We start from the raw sequence: 19,998 nt of genomic DNA, 5'->3' as shown, positions 1-19,998 counted from the left end.
TGGTGTTTGCCCTAAAGTCTTTCAAAGGACAAAATGTACGGTTTGTTCTGCTATCACATGTGTTTTGGGAATGGGAATTAGCTCATACACAATTGATAAATGCGGGGTGATATCAGTGTAATGATGCTGATATGGGATTTCCAAAAGACCAGGAGCAAACTTTCTTCACAATTAAAAAGCAAGCCATAGCAATATGCAAACACCTTAAGAAAGAAATCCTACAGAGGTACCTTCCTTTAGTGAAAGCAGGGGCTGGCTTAGTGGTTTCGGGAACTGCTATGCATTTCCCAACATTAAGCTATCTGGTAAAGCCATGAAGACAAAGAAGGAAGTTGCAGAAGTATTTTTCTTGGTGTTAAAAAAAAAAAAAAAAAAAAGATGAAGGCTCCTAAATCAGATTTCTAATTTTGAGAAATCTGGTCTCTTAGAAACAAATGCCCCTGTATCTCAAAGAGGAAAATGCAAGCCCCCAAGTTCAAAGGCTGCATAGGGCAGGCTCTAGTGGAGATTGACTGAGCTTTTTTTTTTTTTTTTTTTTTTAATTGTTTGTTGTTTTTGTTGGTGCTCCTGTTATAAAGTTGGGCGGTGCGGTCTGCCCCAACCCTGTTTATCCCATATGCCCTGTTATTTTTAGTGTATGCTTTTGGAGAATGCAAAGCTTTAAATGAATGCACGTATGACTTTATAAAGAACTGGCTGTTCAAAAGAAACAGTAGGAGTAGCATCAGAGCAAAGTATAACCAAAAAAAGACTCCTCTTTCACATCTTAACGCTAATTCTTCAGTCAAGGTTGGCTTTCCAAACTGCCACTTTCCATGATTTTCTTTTCTTTTGTCATCGAGAATAAAATCTTGAAAAATGCAAAGCCTTAAACACTTTACCTTTCACGCTCCTTTTCTCAGGAAGCTACTAGAGGATGTAGCTCTTCCAAAGCCAGGAGGGTGTGTGAAGGAAGGGGGGGGGTGCAGGAGTCCGGGATGCAGGAGACCAGGGGTGCAAGGACCAGGATGTTGGTGATGGAGAGGCCCCAGAAAACAGCTCTGAGGCTGACAGAAGAGTAAATTACTCAGATGGGGCTTGGGAAGGGAGGTCCCAGGGGAAATGGAGAGGCTGTGCAGATGGAAAAGTAACGCCGTAAGGTCTGTTGCAGCTCGACTGGGGAAACCAGGAAGAGTTAGCTGGAAGACCACTCGGAGCCAGCTCTAACTGGATTTAGAAACAAGAGATAGGACGGTACTTGCGCCTCCCACTGTGTAGAGCGGGTCACCCATCCTGCGTCGGCTCTTAGGATTTAAGAATGAAAAAAGCCATGTCATCTTGTTACTTCTCAAGAGTTCCAGTAACAACCCTGTTCTTCAAATAGGAGATTTACTTGTACTGTGCACGTGGAATACTTCCTGCTGCTGTGCTAGTGGCCAGGCACAGAGTGCGGCTCCACCTCCCAGGATCCTGGTTGGAGGGCCCCATCTCTGCGCCTTCCCACGGGCGTAAAATTCTGATCGTTCCTGTGCTCTTCCTGAGTATCCTTATCCAGACCTTTGGCTTCAGATAACAGGGGTGCACCTCTGTCGCCAATTTCCCAAGTCCAGCCTAGATCTGCCACCTCAAAGTGTCCCCTGCTCATTTGATCCGCCTCTTTTACAGATATTAGGTTTACGGTCACATATGCCCCCTTGCAGAGGGTGGGCCTTCTTAGGGTCAGTCTCTGGAGAAGAGGCTAATTGGAGGAAATGAGACCCCCTAAAAACTGCCCAGGGTGATGGAAGGGAATTCTGGCCTTTACATTCTTTCTGGCCTTGCTTTGTTGCCTTTAATTGCCCAAGCCATCTGCTTCGTCCCTAGTGGTTTTGAGTTTCTTCATTGGTAATCTTTTTGAAGGCATTTTCAGTGACAGCAAGGAATCCAAATTTAAGTTAAAAATGTAACAGTTGGAGTTGCTAATAATGCAACTAGGTGACTGTTCTCAGGGTTGCCGTGGAGCTGAAGGGAACACTGAGCTGGCAAAGAAAACTCTCAACTTCTCTTTTCCCGGCAGCTGAAATATTCTACTGACATTGATTATTACAGAAATCTTAAGTTCTGAGTTGTTAAAAATGTGGCTCATAGAACCAGGAAAATACGGTAATTCCAGAATTCTAGAAAACTTTTTTGTTTCTTGGGAATTGTGCCAGGCGTCAAAGACCTTTTAAAGCATAGCCCCAGCCCTCAGGAAGTTTCTGTAAGATGAAGTAATGATTAATACAGAAGAAACCACAGGGGAGAAAAGCAAAGACCACTGCTGATCACATGTAAAATATGGTAAGGGCTATAACAAGAGCTGAAGGACAAGGGTGAGGTCCAAAGGTCAAATTAATACAATTGCCCTCTTATCCACACACACGGAACTAAATGAATGAAAGAAACTACTGTAATTTTCCACATGAATAGGGTTCAGGAGTTATGCACTTTCCTGGCTGTGTAAACACAGCTAATATGGTTGATTCTGAACATCTGGAACACTTTTGGCCACGTGTAACTTGGAACAGAACATTTGGCATCCTTTCTAAGGGTGTGTGTATTCACAACTTGGGAAGGAATCTCAACTAGAATTCCACAGTTAAAAGCAAATACAGTTTTTAACATACTGAAAGAGTTACTATCCTTTGTGGTAGAGAAACACCAGCCAATAAAAGATGGAACCCAGGGCAACACAAATGTCCATGTGGCACATGTCCTGTGGAATGTGGATGTATTCAGAGACTTCAGTGATTTTAAATTCTTAATGGAACCCAGATGCTCTTAAGTATTCCAGATATTATTAAAAATTAAACGGAATAAGAAGTGGCCACAAAATACTATAGTGTTGCTATAATAATTGTTTTGAACACTGATGTACAAAGAGCTGCCTCCTTTTACCAACATGGCTGTTTCAGACCTACACTAGTAAACTTTTTTTTTTTTAGTAAACTTTTATGTATTATTAATTCCTTTTTAATATTTCTTGTTATAGAAATCCTGTACCAAGGGAGGTAAGATATATTTCAATTTCTTTCCTTCTAATTATTATCCATCATGGCCAATGCAAGAAGGTAGAAAATAGAACCTTGAAAATGACCCAGTTGACAATTGAAGCTCCTTGTTTTCTGTTTTTGTTTTTTTTTTTAATTTTTATTTATTTATTTTTGGCTGTGTTGGGTCTTCGTTTCTGTGCGAGGGCTTTCTCTAGTTGTGGCAAGTGGGGGCCACTCTTCATCGCGGTGCGCGGGCCTCTCACCATCGCGGCCTCTCTTGTTGCGGAGCACAGGCTCCAGACGCGCAGGCTCAGTAGTTGTGGCTCACGGGCCTAGTTGCTCCGCGGCATGTGGGATCTTCCCAGACCAGGGCTCGAACCCGTGTCCCCTGCATTGGCAGGCAGATTCTCAACCACTGCGCCACCAGGGAAGCCCAAAGCTCCTTGTTTTTAAAGTCACATGTTATTTTACCTTTGCTTTAAAGTTTTTCAGTAGCCCCACAAAATATTTTGTGGTGGAAAGAAACTTCTAAATATCATAAAATTTGTTTTAATTTTTTAAGAAAGCAGAATTCAACATACACCTTTGAAAGGGGAGACAAATGCCATACGGTAAGTTAATTTAACTTATATTTGCAAGTTATGTTTGAACTTAATGGTATGTCAACCAACCATATTTGTATCAAATGTCAGAGACATGGCTCATGACTGTGATGGAATCTTTAGTACAGATGATCACTTCACTAGGGGCAAAATAATCTCTGATGAAAGAACTTTACAAATAGCTTTGTAAAAATGGTAAATACCTGGGGAAATGGTAACTTAGGACGAGAGACTATTATTGTTTACAGAGGAATGTTTCTATTATCAAATAACCAGCTACACTCAATCCAAACTTAAAAAGTAATATTTACTAAGGAATAATTACTCACCTTTCACAAATGTCTAGGCTGTACAAAATGATTTGCTTCAATGCTCTTTTTAAACAGCGAGCAGCCCTTGTGCATTTAAAAAGTGATCGAGTTGACAATATCATTTACATTTTTTTTTCAGGAACATATTCCCTTTTAAGTGAGATTCTCTAGAAGGTACATAAACAAATTTGTTCCAGGAAAGTCAGCTGAGGAGTGTTTTGAGTGGCAGTTTCACTTCTGAACAAAGCACTGTTCATAACCTTGTTGATATAAAACCCTGAGGAGGGAAATGTATTCCGGAACAAAGGCTAACGTCATAAGGAGTTCAGGGCAGTCTGGTTTGTCATGTGGCTGAGATTTTTAAAAGGAAGAGGAAGTTACATAATTCAGTAGATCAAGTGGTCTGCAAGGGTTTGACTATTTTTGGTCTTGATGGTGAAGTTAAATCTTCAGAGATAACAACACTACTAATTAAGATAGTGTTCATATTTCAGGAACCTTAAAAAGACAAAATCCTCAGTTCTGAAAATTGAATACAAATGCATTCGCCTCTTTACTCCTTCCCATAAGCAGCATTATCAACCAGAAAGATATCTAAGAGGCATCCTTTTAAGTAAAAGCACTGTACTTTAGGTTTCCACTGTACATGGAATATTAAAGAGATTTTTAATGTGCAGTAATATCTTTGGGTAGTCATACCCTACCATGGTAATTGTTAGCGTATATTCATATTTGTGGGTCTATTTTTGTATCAGACCACTGAAAGTCCTAAAGAAAGTAACGTTCTGGGAAATAACTACATTTGAGCTGTAGCTAATATATTTATGATCACGGTTTGACTCTAAACCAATAATATTTTGATCTTACTATGTCTACATAAATATTATTCAAAGATGAGTCATGTAGAGTGATATGATTACATTTCTTGGTCAATTTTCCTCACTTTTTTTTCACTGCTTTGTACTCTAATTTCTTATCATTAATTCACCTCCCCACTCCCAGAAGCAAGAATCCCTCTCAATGTTCAAATTATTACTCTTTGGGGAATTCCCTGGTGGTTCAGTGGTTAAGACTCCGTGCTTTCACTGCTGAGGGCGTGGGTTCCATCCCTGGTCAGGGAACTAAAATCCTGCAAGCTGTGTGGCATGGCCAAAAAAAACAAAATGAAAACAAGTTATTACTTTTTCTGGAGACATTCCTCCTAGAGCCTTCTATCACCCAGTCTCATGTGGGACTGCACAGCCATCATCCTAGAATCTCCCTTCAACATCGTCCTTTAACTCTTTAGGCCTCTCTCCAGTGCTCTGGCAACCTTCTCATCCCACTTTCCTTTCTTGTAGTGTTCTTACTAAGTACAGCAAAGTGTACATTTCCTTTGTCATTTACTTCTTTACAGAGGGAACATGAGAGAGAAGCTTGTTGATTCCTTGTTGATATCAAAGTGTCTTCACTCTATCGAACTGGAATGACATAGTTTAGCCCAGTATAGACTTCCAGGTTAGACATCACTTTCCCTCATAATTTTGAAGGCATTGCTCCCTTGCTTTCTAGCTTCAGGCATTTCTGCTGAGAAGTCCAATCTATTCTGATTTGCAGTCATGGGTATATGGCCTGTTTCTTCTACCTGGGAACTTTTAGGATCTTCTCTTTAATGTTTAAAATTTCACATCTTCAAATTTGCCTTCCTTGAACTCTTAATTTTTGTTCCCTTGTATCTTTCCATAGTCCCTTGACCTTTTTTGTTTTTTAATTTATTTTACTGAAGTACAGTTGATTTATAATGTTCATTTCTACTGTCCAGCAAAGTGATTCAGTTATACATATATCTATTATTTTTCATATTCTTTTCCTTTATCACAGGATATTGAATATAGTTCCCTGTGCTATACAGTAGGACCTTGTTGTTTATCCATTCTCTATATGCCCTTGAGCTTTTTCTTAAACACCCATCACAACTCTATTTGTGTAATTATTATATTTTAAATTAATAGACTTTCTTAGAACAGTTTTAGGTTCTCAGAAAAATTGAGCAAATAGTACAGGGTTCTCAAGTACTCCCATCTCGCCACAGTTCACCCTTAATCTCTTGTGTTAGTGTTGTACATCTGTTACAAATGATGAACCCATGTTGATCCATTGTTGCACATCAGGGTTCACCCTTGGCATTGTACAGTGTGTTCCATTCCGTCAACAATTCTTTGACACCGCCTGGGTGTCCTACAATTTCATTCAATCTGGCCCTAGCTACCCAGAGTGAGTGTCAGATCCCACAGGTTAAGGACAAGGTCTCTAACAAGACTGTACCCACATCACACAGGAGCCACAGATGGCGTCCTCATGACGTCAGCACTTCTGTCCAACTTGGCTATGTATTCGGTGATTCCCACAATGCACCTTCAAATCTGGTGCTTAGAGTGACCACTGAAAGCACTATACTTTGGGTTACGGTTTTATTATAAAGCACACAGATGGCCAGATGAAGAGATACACAGGGCAAGGTCTGGAAGAGTCCCAAGCACAGGAGCCTTGGTCTCTTGAGTTGGAGGTGCATCTCTCTCCTGGTACGTTGATATGTTCACTAATCAGGAAGCTCCCTTGAGCACTGGTGTTCAGACTTTTTATTTGGGGTTTCATGACATAGGCGTGATTGAGTAAATTACTGGCCCCAAGATGAACTCACTCTTCAGCACCCTCCCCTTCCTGAAGGTTGGGGAGTGGGGCTGAAAGTACCAACCCTGTAATCTTGTGCTTGGTCTTTCTGGTGACCAGCCTCCATCATGAAGCTTTCTAGGGCCCCTATTCCCCCACCCACATTTCAGCCATGAGCCACCTCCTTAGCATAACAAGGACACACTGGCACTCGTGAAACTCCAAGGGTTTCTGAAAGACTAAATATATATATACATATATAATTATACCACGTATTGTCCGTAATGTCATGTATCTACCATTATAGTATCATACAGAATAGCTTCACCCTCCAAAAAAAAAATCCCCTGGGCTTCACCGACCTTATCCTTCCCCGTATTTTCCAAACCCCTGGCAACCACTGATCTTTTTTGCTGCTGCTATCATTTTGCTTTTTTCCAGAACATCACATGGTTGGAATCATATAGGAGGTAGTCTTTTCAACTGGTTTCTTTCACACACAATATGCATTTAAGGTTCCTCCATGTCCTCCATGGCTTGGTAGTTCGTTTCATTTTATTGCTGAATAATATTCCATTTATGGATATACCATGGTTTATTTATCCATTTACCTATTGAAGGGATATCATGCTTGCTTCTAATTTTGGGCAATTATGAATAAAGCTGCTATGAATATTCCTGTGCAGGGTTTTATGTGGACATAAGTTTTAAGCTCATTTGAGCAAATATCCATGAGCATGATAATTGGTTCATATGTCAAGACTATGTTGAGCTTTGTAATTTCCAAATTGCCTTCCAAAGTGGTTGTACCATTTTGTGTTCCCATCAGCAATGAATGAGAGTTCCTTTCGCTCCATACCCTCGTTGGCATTTGGCATTTGGCATTGTCAGTGTTTTGGATTTTAGGTCTTCTAAAAGGTGTATAGTGGTATATTTCAAATTGTTGTTTTACTTTGCAGTTCCCTAATGTCATGCTGTTGAGCCTCTTTTCATGCACTCATTTGCCAGCTATATATCTTCTTTGGTGAGATGTCTGTTCAGCTCTTCTGCCCAGTTTTAAATTGGGTTCTTATTGTTGAGGTTTAGATGTTCTTTGAATATTTTGGATGCAAGTCTTTGAGCAGATATGTATTTTGCAAATATTTTCTCCCAGTTTTGTGGCTAGTCTTTTCGTTCTCTAAACAGTGTCTTTCATAAAGAATTTTTAAATTTTAATGAAGTCTAACTTGTCAATTTTTTCTGTCATGGATTGTGCTTTTGATGTTGTATCTAAAAAGTTATCATCAAACCAGAGGTCACCTAGATTTCCTCCTATGTTACCTTCCAGAAATTTTATTGTTTTGAGTTATAAATTTAGGCCTATGATCTATTTCAAGTTAATTTTTGTGAAAGTGGTAAGTTCTGTGTCTAGATTCTTTTTTTTTTTAATTTTTTTTCTTTTGCATGGGGAGGTCCAGTTGTCCCAGTACCATTTGTTGAAAAGACTACCCTTTGTCTATTGAATACGTTTGCTCCTTTGTCAAAGATCCATTGAATGTATTTGTGAGAGTCTATTTCTGGACTCTGTATTCTGTTACATTGATCGATTTTTCTCGTCTTTTGCTGATACCCCACAGTCTTGATTACTGCAGCCTTTTTTTTTTTTTTTGGCTGCGTTGGGTCTTTGTTACGGTGCGCGGGCTTTCTCTAGTTGTGGTGAGCGGGGTCTACTCTTCGTTGCGGTGCGCGGGCTTCTTATTGCGGTGGCTTCTCTTGTTGCAGAGCATGGGTTCTAGGTGCGTGGGCTTCAGTAGTTGTGGCTCACGGGCTCAGTAGTTGTGGCTCTAGGGCGCAGGCACAGTAGTTGTGGCACACGGGCTCTGCAGCATGTGGGATCTTCCCAGACCAGGGCTCAAACCCATGTCCCCTGCATTGGCAGGCGGATTCTTAACTACTGTGCCACCAGGGAAGTCCCTACTGCAGCCTTATAGTAAGTTTGGATGTTGGGCACACACAGGCCCGTGACTTTGTTCTTCTTCTTCCAATTTGGGTTGGCTCTTCTGGGACTTTTGTCTTTCCATACAAACTTTCAAATCAGTTTGTTGATATCCAAAATATAACTTGCTGGGATTTTGACTGAGATTGTGTCAAATCTGTCAGGTTGGGAAAAACTGACATCTTGACAATAACAAGTCTTCCTATTCACGAACATGGACTATCTTTGCATTAATTTGTATCTTCTTTGATTTCTTTCATCAGAATCTTATAGTTTTTCTCATATAAATTTTGTACATATTTTGTTAGAGTTATACCTAAGTATTGTTTCATTTTTTTGTGCTAGTATCAGTGATATTGTGTCCTTAATCTCAAATTCCAATTGTTTATTGCTGTTATATAGGAAAGTGGTTGGCTTTTGTATGTTAACCTTGAATCCTGCAACCTTGCTATAATTGCTTATTAGTTTTAGGGTTTTTTTTTTTTTTTTTTTTTGGTCAATTCTTTGGGACTTTCTACATAACCATGTCACCTGTGAACAAAACCAGAAAACCAGTTTTGTTTCTTCCTTCCCATTGCAATTATTTTTTTTTTCCATTGCAATTATTTTTAAATGTCTATCAGACCACAGACTCTCTGAGGGCAAAGTTTTCATCTTATCGTCATCTCTTTTATGCTCAGATTTTTATTTTACCATAGATTAAATTATTATGGCACTAAATAATTTAGCTAGAAATAAAATGCTTCTAAGTTAATGCTGTTTTGTCAAGTACTCTGTTACTCCATGGTAAGTACAGAAAACTTAGGCAAACTGTGCCTCAGTGTCTTTGCATGTTAAAGAAGATGTTGTATGTCTTTGATGTAAGGACCAAATAAGACTGCTCTATACATCAAGTTCTTAGGACAGTGCTCGGAACGTAGCCCTTAAGAAATAGTTTTTCAGTTTTTGTATTAGGATAAAGCTATTACTTTTGTGCACTACCACACATAACCTTCAACAACCAGCAAACTTCAGCTCAGACGAATAAAGAGTAATAAATGCCAAAGAAAAAAGTTGTAACGCAAAGAAGGCAGGAGTCGAGAAGGGTTAGCGGGAGGAATGTTGCAGAGCCCGTGGGTGTGGTGGAAGTTTAGAGCTGGCTGGGAAATCGGCGAACGGTAGGTTCTCAGGACTCTCGATGTGTCGGAGGTGATGGGGACTAACTGACCGTGAGTGCGGATGAACAGCAGTGAGCTGGCGGCACCCGGCCGTTAGGCAGGGAACTGTCTGGAGAGCGGAGCAGGTGGGCGGGAGCGGCGGAGCAGGCGCACGCCTCGCCCCGCCCCCGCCCTGTTACCATGGGGAGCGGGTCACCTGACCGAGCGCGGAGACGGAAGGCGTGGGCGGAAGGCGCGGGCGGAAGGCGGGGACGCGCGGAGCGGGTGGGGGGTGGGGGGGTGTTCTCGGGCGCGCACCGTCCTCTTCTCTCTGAGTCTCGGAAGTCCGAGCCAGTGACCGGCGGCGGCTGCAGCGCGTGGGTCCCTGGGGCCTCGGTGAGCAGCCCTGGGGGGAACGGGGGACGCTCACGCGGCGTCTCGGGCGCGGGCGTGGGGCCCCGGGCCGCTGGGCGGAGGGCGTCTTGATGCCGCCTTCCCCTCCGTGGGCTCTGCTCCGCGCCCTTCCCGGCGCCCGGCCCACCCCGGGGCGAAAGTTTGGGCGAGCGGCGCCCTCCGAGCGCCCACGACCCTGCAGGTTTCGGGGTCCCGTCCGGGGGTGGAGGGCGAGCCTGGAGCCCGGCCGGGGGCGACGCCCGCCGTCCCCAGTCCCCGTCCGCCTCGACCCTTTTTGTTCGTGTCGGGTGAGCTCCCCGGGGCCGGTGAGGGGAGAGTCGCCGGCTGCGGGCCGTCCCGGTGCCGCGTCCCCGGGCTGGGCTGAGTCGCCTTCCTCGGTGGCCGCTTCGGAACGTCGGGACGTGGACGGAGGAAGGAGGTGTTGGGCGGGCGAAGCCTTGCGTTTCGGGAGGGGGAGGGGGAGAGGTGTTCGCGGGGCGCTGGCTTCTGGAGAAGTTGGAGGAAAGGGAGAAACGCCCCGGGCAGGGTGCGCTCAGCAGGAACGCTTCCTCGACGGTCGCGATTCTGAGCTTTCGTTTCAGGATTCGCTTGTAACGAGGGGCAGGCGGAGGCATGTGGATATGGATGAAGTTTTCCCTTTTTACCAAAATGGATTCATTTAAGCAGGGAGGCTCCTAAGGTGCCAGTTTTTATCGGGAGATTTCTAGGTTTATCTGGTGTGTGTATATTATCTGCACAGCCGTTCACGGTTATTTTTAATATTACGTACCTCTCTTAGGAAGTACGTTTGGTTTACGAAACTCACAACATCCAGTTGTTTCAAAGAAGAAGAAACAGTTGATTAAAAAGGAAAGTTACAGGGGAACCCAGCCGCAGCCTGGTTAGCTTTATCGCCAGTATATACAAATGATTAAATAAAATGTGTCCATTCTTTTAAGTTTTTCTCTTTGAGGTTGAGGGCAAACGGTAAAAATGGGGGTTTTTTCCATTTTCTCTGTTACCAACTTCGTTCTACAAAACTTCTGTTCTTTAAACGGTGTGTAAATATTATAGATCAGATAGTTTGTGCTGCAGAATAAAAATAAGGAAATAGAATGTCTTTTAATAGGTTCAGGAAAGAGTCATTCTATTATAATCCACATTTAATTTTGACACCATTAAATTATAGTTACGTTTGGTCATTATAAGAAAGGATATGAAAATCGTGACTAAAAGAGGAAGCATTTACTAACAGTTGGCGGTTGAGTGTACTATTCAGTAAACAGTTCCTTAAATTGAGCATGACTCAACTATTTTTTCTTTACTGTTTTTGTGGGATTTAGGTACTTATTTAGGTAGTAAATGCCATTAAGTTTCTAAAAAGAAAGATTCCCCCCCCCCCCAAATAACAACTGTTACATCTAGTCGTAGTTATAGTCACATTTATTCATTTTTTTCCAAGTGCTGCCAAGATTTTTTGCACATTTATTTAGTTTTTGAGGAGGTAAGCAGTTACAGGTTTCAACATTTAAGCCAAAAAAGGATATACAGTGTAAAGCTTCCTTCCTTCAAGGTCCTCTAGCCAACCATATTCTCTTCCTGTAGGAGCCAGCTGTTCGGCATTTCTTAGGTATCGTTCCGGGGATATTTTATACCTGTACAAACATATAAATATATTTCCCCCCCTTCTGTTGTTTTTCTCTTTTTTTTAATTGTAGTAAAGTACACGTAAATTTTACTGTCTTAACCATTGTTAAGTGTACAGTTCAGAGACGTTAAATACACTGACATTGGTGTGCAGTCATCACCACCGTCCATCCCCTTGAGTCTTTTCATCTTGTAACACTGAAATCTCTGCGCGTTAAACAGTAACGCCCCATTCTCTCCTCCCACCAGCCTCTGGCAACCATCGCTGTACTTTGTGTCTTTATGATTTTGATACTGCAAGTACCTCATGCCAGTGGGATCACAGTATTTGTCTTGCTTGTGTTTGGCTTATTTCGCTTTGCATGATGTCCTCAAGGTTCATCCATGTTGTATCAATAGTACATTGCAGAGTTTCCTTCCATGTTTAAGGCAGGATAAAGTTCCATTGTGTGTGCGCGTGCGTGTGCGCATATATATGTGTTGACATTTTGTTTATCCATTCATCTGTCGATAGACACTTGGGTTGCTTCCGCGTTTGAGGTGTTGCGAATAATGCTGCTGTGAATGTAGGTATACAAATACCTCTTCAGATCCAGATTTCGATTCTTTTGGGTGTATACTCAGTAATGGAATTGCTGGATCATACAGAATTCTATTTTTAATTATGGGGGTAACTGCCATACTGTGTGTTATAGCACCTGTACCGTTTTCCATTCCCGCCAACAGTGAATAAGGGTTCTGATTTCTCCACATCCTCGCCAACACTTGTTTTCCTTTTTTTGATAGTTGTCACTCTAGTGGGTGTGAGGTGGTATCTCATAGTTTTGATTTGCGTTTCCGTAATGATTAGTGATGTTGAGCATCCTTTCATGTGCTTATTGGCTGTTCCTCTATATTCTTTGGAGAAATGTCTATTCATGTTCTTTGCCTATTTTGGTTTTTTTGTTTTAGGAGTTCTCTAAATATTCTGGATATTAATTCCTTATCAGATATGATTTGCAAATATTTTCTCCCAGTGGGTTGCCTTTTTACGCTATTGATAGTGTCCTTTGATGCACAAATTTTTAAAAATTTTCATTAAGTCCAATATGTATTTTTTCTTTTGTGACCTGGGCCTTTGGTGTCATATCGAAGAAACCGTTGCCAAATCCAATGTCAGGAATGTTTTGTCCTATGTTTTCTTCTAAGAGTTTTATTGTTTTAGGTTTTACCTTTAGATCCTGGATCTATTTTGAGTTAACTTTTGTATATATTGTGTTAGGTAAGGGTCCACCTTCATTCTTTTGCATGTGGATATCCAGTTTTCCCAGCGCCATTTGTTGAAAAGACTGTCTTTTCCATTGAATGGTCTTGGCACCCTTGTCAAAAATCATTTGACCATGTATACGAGGGTTTATTTTAGGCTGTCTGTTCTATTCCATTGGTCTATGTTTGTCTTTATGCTAATACTGTATCATTTTGATTGGTTTTTTAAATTTTTGGCTGCGCTGGGTCTTTGTTGCTGCACGTGGGCTTTCTCTAGTTGCAGTGAGCGGGGGCTACTCTTCGTTGCGGTGTGTGGGCTTCTCATTGCGGTGACTTCTCGTTGTGGAGCACGGGCTCTAGGTGCGCGGGCTTCAGTAGTTACCATTTTGAATACTCTAGCTTTATAGTAAATTTTGGAATCAGGAAGTGTGAGTTCTCCAGTTTTGTTTCTAAGATTGTTTTCAATTTCTTTCAGCAGTGTTTTGTGGTTTTCATTGTACAAGTTTTTTACCTTCTTGATTAGATTCGTTAAGTAGTCTGTTCTTTTTGATGCTATTGTAAATGGATTTGGTTTTGTGTTTTCCTTTTTAGATTGCTTGTTATTTACGTATAAAAATGCAACTGATTTTTGTGCATTAACTGTATCCTGTTACATTGCTGAATTTGTTTTTTAGTTTTAATGCTTTTTTGTGGAGTCTTTAAGGTTTTCTAAACCCTAAACATAAAAGGTCATATCTGAAAACAGAGATAATTTTACTTCTTTTCCAGTTTGTATGCCTTTTCTTTTTCTTGCTCTGGCTAGAACTTGCAGTACTGTGTTGAAGAATAGTGTTGAAAGTGGGCATGCTTGTCTTGTTCCTGACCTTAGTGGAAAAATATTCAGTCTTTCACCATTGAGTATGATGTTTGCTGTGGGTTTTGCATATATGGCTTTTATTATGTGGAAGTTGTTTTCTTCTACTCCTATTCTGTTGTGTGTTTTTATCATAAAGCGGTGTTGAATTTTGTCAAATGCTTTTCCTACATCAATTCAGATGATCTTGTGTTTTTTTCACTTCATTTTGTTGATATGTATTACTTTGAACAATTTTCATATGTTGAACCATCTTTGTATTCCAGAAATAAATCCCATTTGTTAAAAGGTGTCTAATCCTTTTAACATGCTGTTGAATTCTGTTTGTTAGTATTTTGTTGAGGATTGCATCAATGTTCATAAGGGGGTGTTGGTCTATAGTTTTCTTTCTTGTGTCTTTGTCTGGCTTTGGTATCAGGGTAATGCTGTCCTCATAGAATGAAAGAGTCCCCTTTTCAATTTTTTTGCAAAATTTTGAGAAGGATTGGTATTCTTTAAATGTTTAGTAGAGTTCACCAGTGAAGCTATCAGGTTCAGGGCTTTTCCTTGTTGAGAGATTTTTGATTCTGATTCAGTCTCTTTACTAGTTATGGGTCTATTTAGATTTTCTATTTCTTTCTGAGTCTTGATAGGTTTTGTGTTTCTAGGAATGTGTCCATTTCATCTAGTTTATCCAATTTTTTAGTGTACAGTTGATTATAGTGCTCTCTTGTAGAGAGACTTAATGTTTTATTTTTGTAGAAACTGATAGTATTCCCACTTTCATTTAACATGTTGAGTTTTCTCTTTTTATTTCTTAGTCCATTTAGCTAAAGGTTTGTCAATTTTGTTGATCTTTTTAAAGAACCAAATTTAGTTTTCATTGATTTTTCTTTATTTTTTCTATTCTCTATTTTATTTATCTCTGTTCTAATCTCTGTTACTTCCTTACTTCTGCTAGCTTTGGGTTTAGTTTGTGTTTCTTTTTCTGGTTCCTTAAGTTCCCCCTTCCTTTTAACACAAATTTGAGCATACTTTATATACTGCACGAAATAATGCTTTGTTTTTTCCAGTTAATGATAATATTTTGGACCTCATTCACTATTTTGTGTATCTAGTACTTCCTCCTTTGTTTAAAGAGTTTTGCTATTACAGTTGGTGCTTCAGTGAATAAAATTTTACATTTGTTGCTTTTTGTATGTAGGTATATTTATAGACTAAAACCTGAAGTGGTATTGCTGGGTTGGAGGGTATCTGCATTTACAATTTTGGTAGATATTGCAAACTCACTCTTTGTGGAAATTATACTACTTTACAGTTTTACCAGTAATGTATGAGTGTTTCTCAAAGCCTCATTATCAGAGAGTGTTGTCCAGCTTTGGATTTTTGCCAGTTCAGTAGGTGGGAAATGGAATCTTATGGGTAAAACGAAGTTATACTTAGAGTAGAGTTCATATGACCATATTTCTCAATTGCTTATCATCATAGTCTTCTGGGATATTTATTAAAAGAATAATTCTTACGTCCTTCCATGAAATCTGTGTCAGCTTGGTAAAGTATTTTTAACTAGTGCCCAAATAATTCTGATCTGGTGGTGAGCCAAGTTTGAGAAACACTGCCATGAAGACTGTTAGGACTTTATCAAAGTGTGTTGCTTGACACCATATATGAATCGTCTGGAATGCTTATGAATCCACAGTGTACTAGAAAACATGATCATTACTATTTATCTTCTGGGTCCAGTGGATATTTTTTATTTTTATTTTTTATAATTTAGGTCATTTTATGAATGACTTGCAGAAGTGAAAATAAAGGCATAGGGAAACACGGTTTTACTAGAAACAGAATTTTAATAACAACTTGAACGTAAGAAACCAAAAATTTTATTCTAAGTTTTCCTGGTTTTGAAGGTACATATAGCTGAAACGGGCAACATCTTTGAGTATAACTAATTGCTCATCAACTGTCATCGATACAGTTGGGAGATATCCTTTTTATAAATATTGTTCCAGATTTCAATTACATCTCTAATATATGTTAGCTCATAATTACTTTGTTTTTCTTCATGCACTTGGTTGTCAAAACACAATTTTAGATTTCATATCCATCTCTAATATTTTCTAACCTTACTGTTTGGTAATTTTTGTACTTGCGTTGTCAAAATGCAGTATTTTTGCAAACTTTCATGGTTCATGATTTTGCAGGGATGACCATCTAACTTACATTTGCAAAGAATTTTCATTTATACTTTTATAAATACCAATTAGAATAGTCAGTGCAACAGATTTTTAAAAATTTCTCTACATTGCTGTTTTCATCTGGTCACCTTTGTTTAAATACCTGCCTTCATTTGGCTACTTACAAACCAAGTCAAGTAAGTTTTGCTGTATAGATATAAAAGAGGAAAGAAGATGGTAAATATCCTTTTAAACAGGATCTAGGGACTTGTTTCAAAATATTGCATGATAAAGTGCTTCCTTCGGAATGACTAACTGAAAAATCATATTTTTTTTATTAAGTACAGGCACATTGTTTACTCATTGATCTTTAAGTTTGAGGAATTTCAATTAGGATATCTTCATCTGAAAAGTCATAGTCTGAGGTTTGCTTATGATCAATTCCCTCATTATCATAAAAGTCTAGAGTACAGCTATTTGTTTCTTTGTATTCATCTCTGATTTGTTTAATAAATGTTTTCTTCCAGTTTATTCTCTGTGCCATCATGGGTGAAAAATGAAAAATCCCACATTTTCTACTGTGTTCAAAGAATACAGTTTAGAAAAAAGGCTACAAAGACTTTATACAAAGGCTCCAGACTTTATACATTTTTGGAAGAGGATGCAGTTACTTTGGGCAACACATACTGAAGGATGACATAATGTATTCCTAGAATGAATAAGAATGATTCTACTTTTTGTTCCTATTGTCATTTTAGTTTTTTCTTCAACGTACTTGGGAATAATGGATGAATAATGATTAAGTAATTCCTAGATAAAGTAGCAAAACTTTCAAGATATGGGAAAAATAAGTTCACTAAGATTCCATAACAGATCTTAGATTCATAAAGGAGTCCAGTTGAACCCTTGTAATATTTGTAGGGTAGAGTGATTTTACTCTATTTAAAGATTTTTTTTTCCAGTTCATCCCTCTCTCCCTTTCTTTTATCTAAGAAAGAATAAAAGTCATGAAATAGAACTTCTGAAAAAAGAAAGTCAAAATTTTAAATTGTGTCCATTGGACGCTGATGGTATACAAAGGGTTAAAGGGCAGATTTCTGGACTCTACTCCAGACTTACTCTTTTAGTTTCTGGGACTAGGACTCAAGAATCTGTGTTATTAGCAAGATTTTCAGGTTATCCTTATGGACTTGAAGGCACAATGTTTTAGGACCTTAAGAAGGTTTTTACTTTACTATCATATGGAAGTACTTTAGGTTACTTCTCTGATAGAGCATTTCAGTTGTTTCCTGTGCTGTGAGGTGATATCTCACTGTGGTTTTGATTTGCATTTCCCTGATGATATTGAACACCATTTCATGTATCTGTTGACCATCTGTATGTCTTCTTTGGGAAGATGTCTGTTCAGCTCCTCTGCCCTTTTTTAAATTGGATTTTTTATTTCACTTTTTCATTGTGGAGTTATATGAGTTCTTTTTTTAGCTTGGCTGTTAACCCTTATCAGATACGTGATTTACAAATATTTTCTACCATTTCGTAGGTTGCCTTTTCAATTTATTGTTTCCTTTGCTGTACAGAACCTTTTTAGTTTGATGTAGTACCACTTGTTTATTTTTCTTCTGTTGCCTTTGCTTTTGGTGTTAAATCCAGATAGTCATCACCAAGACTAATGTCAAGTGGCTTATTGCCAACGTTTCCTTCTAGAAATTTTATGGTTTCAGGTCTTATGTTCAAGTTTTAATACATTTTGAGTTGATATTTGTGTATGGTGTGAGATAGGGGTCCGATTTCATTCTTTTCCATGTGGTTGTCCAGTTTTCCCATTTATTGAAGAGAATGTACTTTTCCCATTGTATATTTTTGACACCTTTGTCACAAATTAATTGACCATACATGCATGGGTTTGTTTTGGGGCTCTTTATTCTCTTCTGTTGGTCTATGTGTGTGTTTTTATGCAGTATCATACTGTTTCAATTACTATAGCTCTGTAATATAGTTCAAAGTGAAAGTGTGATGCTTCTAGCTTTGTTTTTTCCCTCAAGTTTGCTTTGACTATTTGGGGTTTTCTATGATTGCATACAAATTTTAGGGTCGTTTATTTTCATTCTTTTAAAAATGCCATTGGAACTTTGACAGAGATTGCATTAAATCTTTAGATTACTTTGGATAGTATGGACATTTTAACAGTATTAACTCCTCCAGTCCAGGAGCATGGAATATCTTTCCATTTATTTGTGTTGTCTTTCATTTCTTTCATCAATGTGCTATAGTTTCAGTGTACAGGTCTTTCACCTCCTTATTTAAATTTTTCTCTGATGCAATTGTAAATGGAATTGTTTTCTTAATTTCTGTTTCTGGTAGTTAATTGTTAGTGTATAGAAAGGCAGCAGATTTTTGTGTATTGGTTTTGTATCTTCCAGGTTTACTGAATTTATTAGTTCTAACAGTTTTTTGGTGATTCTTTCAGCTTTTCTACATATTAGTAACATTTTATCTGCAAATACTGACAATTTTACTTATTCTTTTCCAATTTGGGTGCCTTTCTTTCTTTCTTTGCCTAGTTGCTCTGGCTGGGACTTCCAAGAGTATGTTGAATAAAAGTGACAAGGTGGGCATCCTTGTCACTACATTTTTACATCCCCCACTCCCGTTTATACTTTTGATGTCACAGCTTACATCCTTTTATCTGTGTTTCTCTTAACAAATGAAATGGTTGTAGTTAGTTGTTTGTTTGTTTGTTTTTTAACTTTTGTTTTTTAACCTTTATTCTAGCTTTGTGATTAATCCACCACGTTTACAGCTTTAGGTTATTCTGAATTTTTTTTATATATTTACTTTTACCATTGGGATTTATACTTTATGTTTTCCTGTTACTAATTAGCACCTTTTTGTTTCAACTTAAATCTCTATAAAATTTCTTATAAGGCTGGTCTAGTGGTGAACTCTGTTAGCTTTTGCTTGTCTGAGAAACTCTTTACCTTGCCTTCAAATCTGAAGGACAACTTTTCTGAGTGGAGTATCTTTTTTTTTTTAAAGATTTTATTTTTGGCTGCGTTGGGTCTTCATTGCGGTACGCGGGCTTCTCCTTGCAGTGGCTTCTCTTGTTGTGGAACATGGGCTCTAGGTGCGTGGGCTTCAGTAGTTGTGGCACGTGGGCTCAGTAGTTGTGGCTTGCGAGCTCTAGAGCGCAGGCTCACTAGTTGTGGTGTGCGGGCTTAGTTGCTCCGCGGGATGTGGAACCTTCCCGGACCAGGGCTCAAACCCATGTTCCCTGCGTTGGCAGGCGGATTCTTAACCACTGCGCCACCAGGGAAGTCCCCTGAGTGGAGCATTCTTGGCGGCAGTTTTTTTCTTTCAGCGCTTTGAGTTATATCATGCCACTCCCTTCTGGCCTGCGGTTTCTGCTGAAAAATCTGCTCATAGTCTCTTGGGAGTTCTCTTGTACATAACAAGTTGTTTTTCTCCTGTCACTTTTTAAGATTCTCTCTTCGTCGTGATATTTTAATTATAATACATATTGGTGTGGATATCTTCATCTCTTTTTTGGAACTCCCTGAACTTCCTGGATCTGGATGTCTGTTTCCTTCCCAAAATTAGGGAAATTTTCAGTCATTGTTTCTTCTTTTTTATGTGAAGGAAACTTTCTTCACGTAAGTTTTCTGCCTCTTTCTCTCCTTTCCTTCAGAGAACCTTCTGATGCAAATGTTGGTTAGCATGTTGTCTCCTAAGTCTCTTAAGCTGCCTTCATTCTTTTTTCTTTTTGCTGCTCTGATCAGATGAGTTACACTGCCCTGTCTTCAGGTTCGTTTCTTCCTTTATTCTGCTTCGTCTGGTTTGCTGTTGAACTCCTCTATTGTGTTGTTTAGTTAAGTTGTTGTATTTTTTAGCCTTATGATTTCTACTTGGTGCCTCCTTATATTTTCGTTATCTTCTGAAATTCTTACTTTGTCTATCCCTTGTTCTTCTGAGCCTGGTGAGCATCTTTATGACTGTTATTTAAAACTCTTTATCAGGTAAATCACTTATATTAAGGTCTTTTTT

The 19,998-nt window shown here is 39.2% G+C and overlaps 1 protein-coding gene across 1 annotated transcript in view; it reads left to right on the top strand.

Moving 5' to 3' along the window:
• The first annotated feature begins 9,954 nt into the window (after window positions 1–9,954).
• SDCBP (syndecan binding protein) overlaps window positions 9,955–19,998 on the top strand; it is a 31,817-nt gene continuing 21,773 nt past the window's right edge. Inside the window, exon 1 of the mRNA XM_059901596.1 lies at window positions 9,955–10,059. The gene's annotated coding sequence lies outside the window, so the exon portion shown is untranslated. The remainder of the gene's footprint in view (window positions 10,060–19,998) is intronic.

Source organism: Balaenoptera ricei, chromosome 17, assembly GCF_028023285.1.
Source record: "Balaenoptera ricei isolate mBalRic1 chromosome 17, mBalRic1.hap2, whole genome shotgun sequence".
Classification (NCBI taxonomy): domain Eukaryota; kingdom Metazoa; phylum Chordata; class Mammalia; order Artiodactyla; family Balaenopteridae; genus Balaenoptera; species Balaenoptera ricei.
This window is presented reverse-complemented; position numbering and strand designations above follow the sequence as displayed.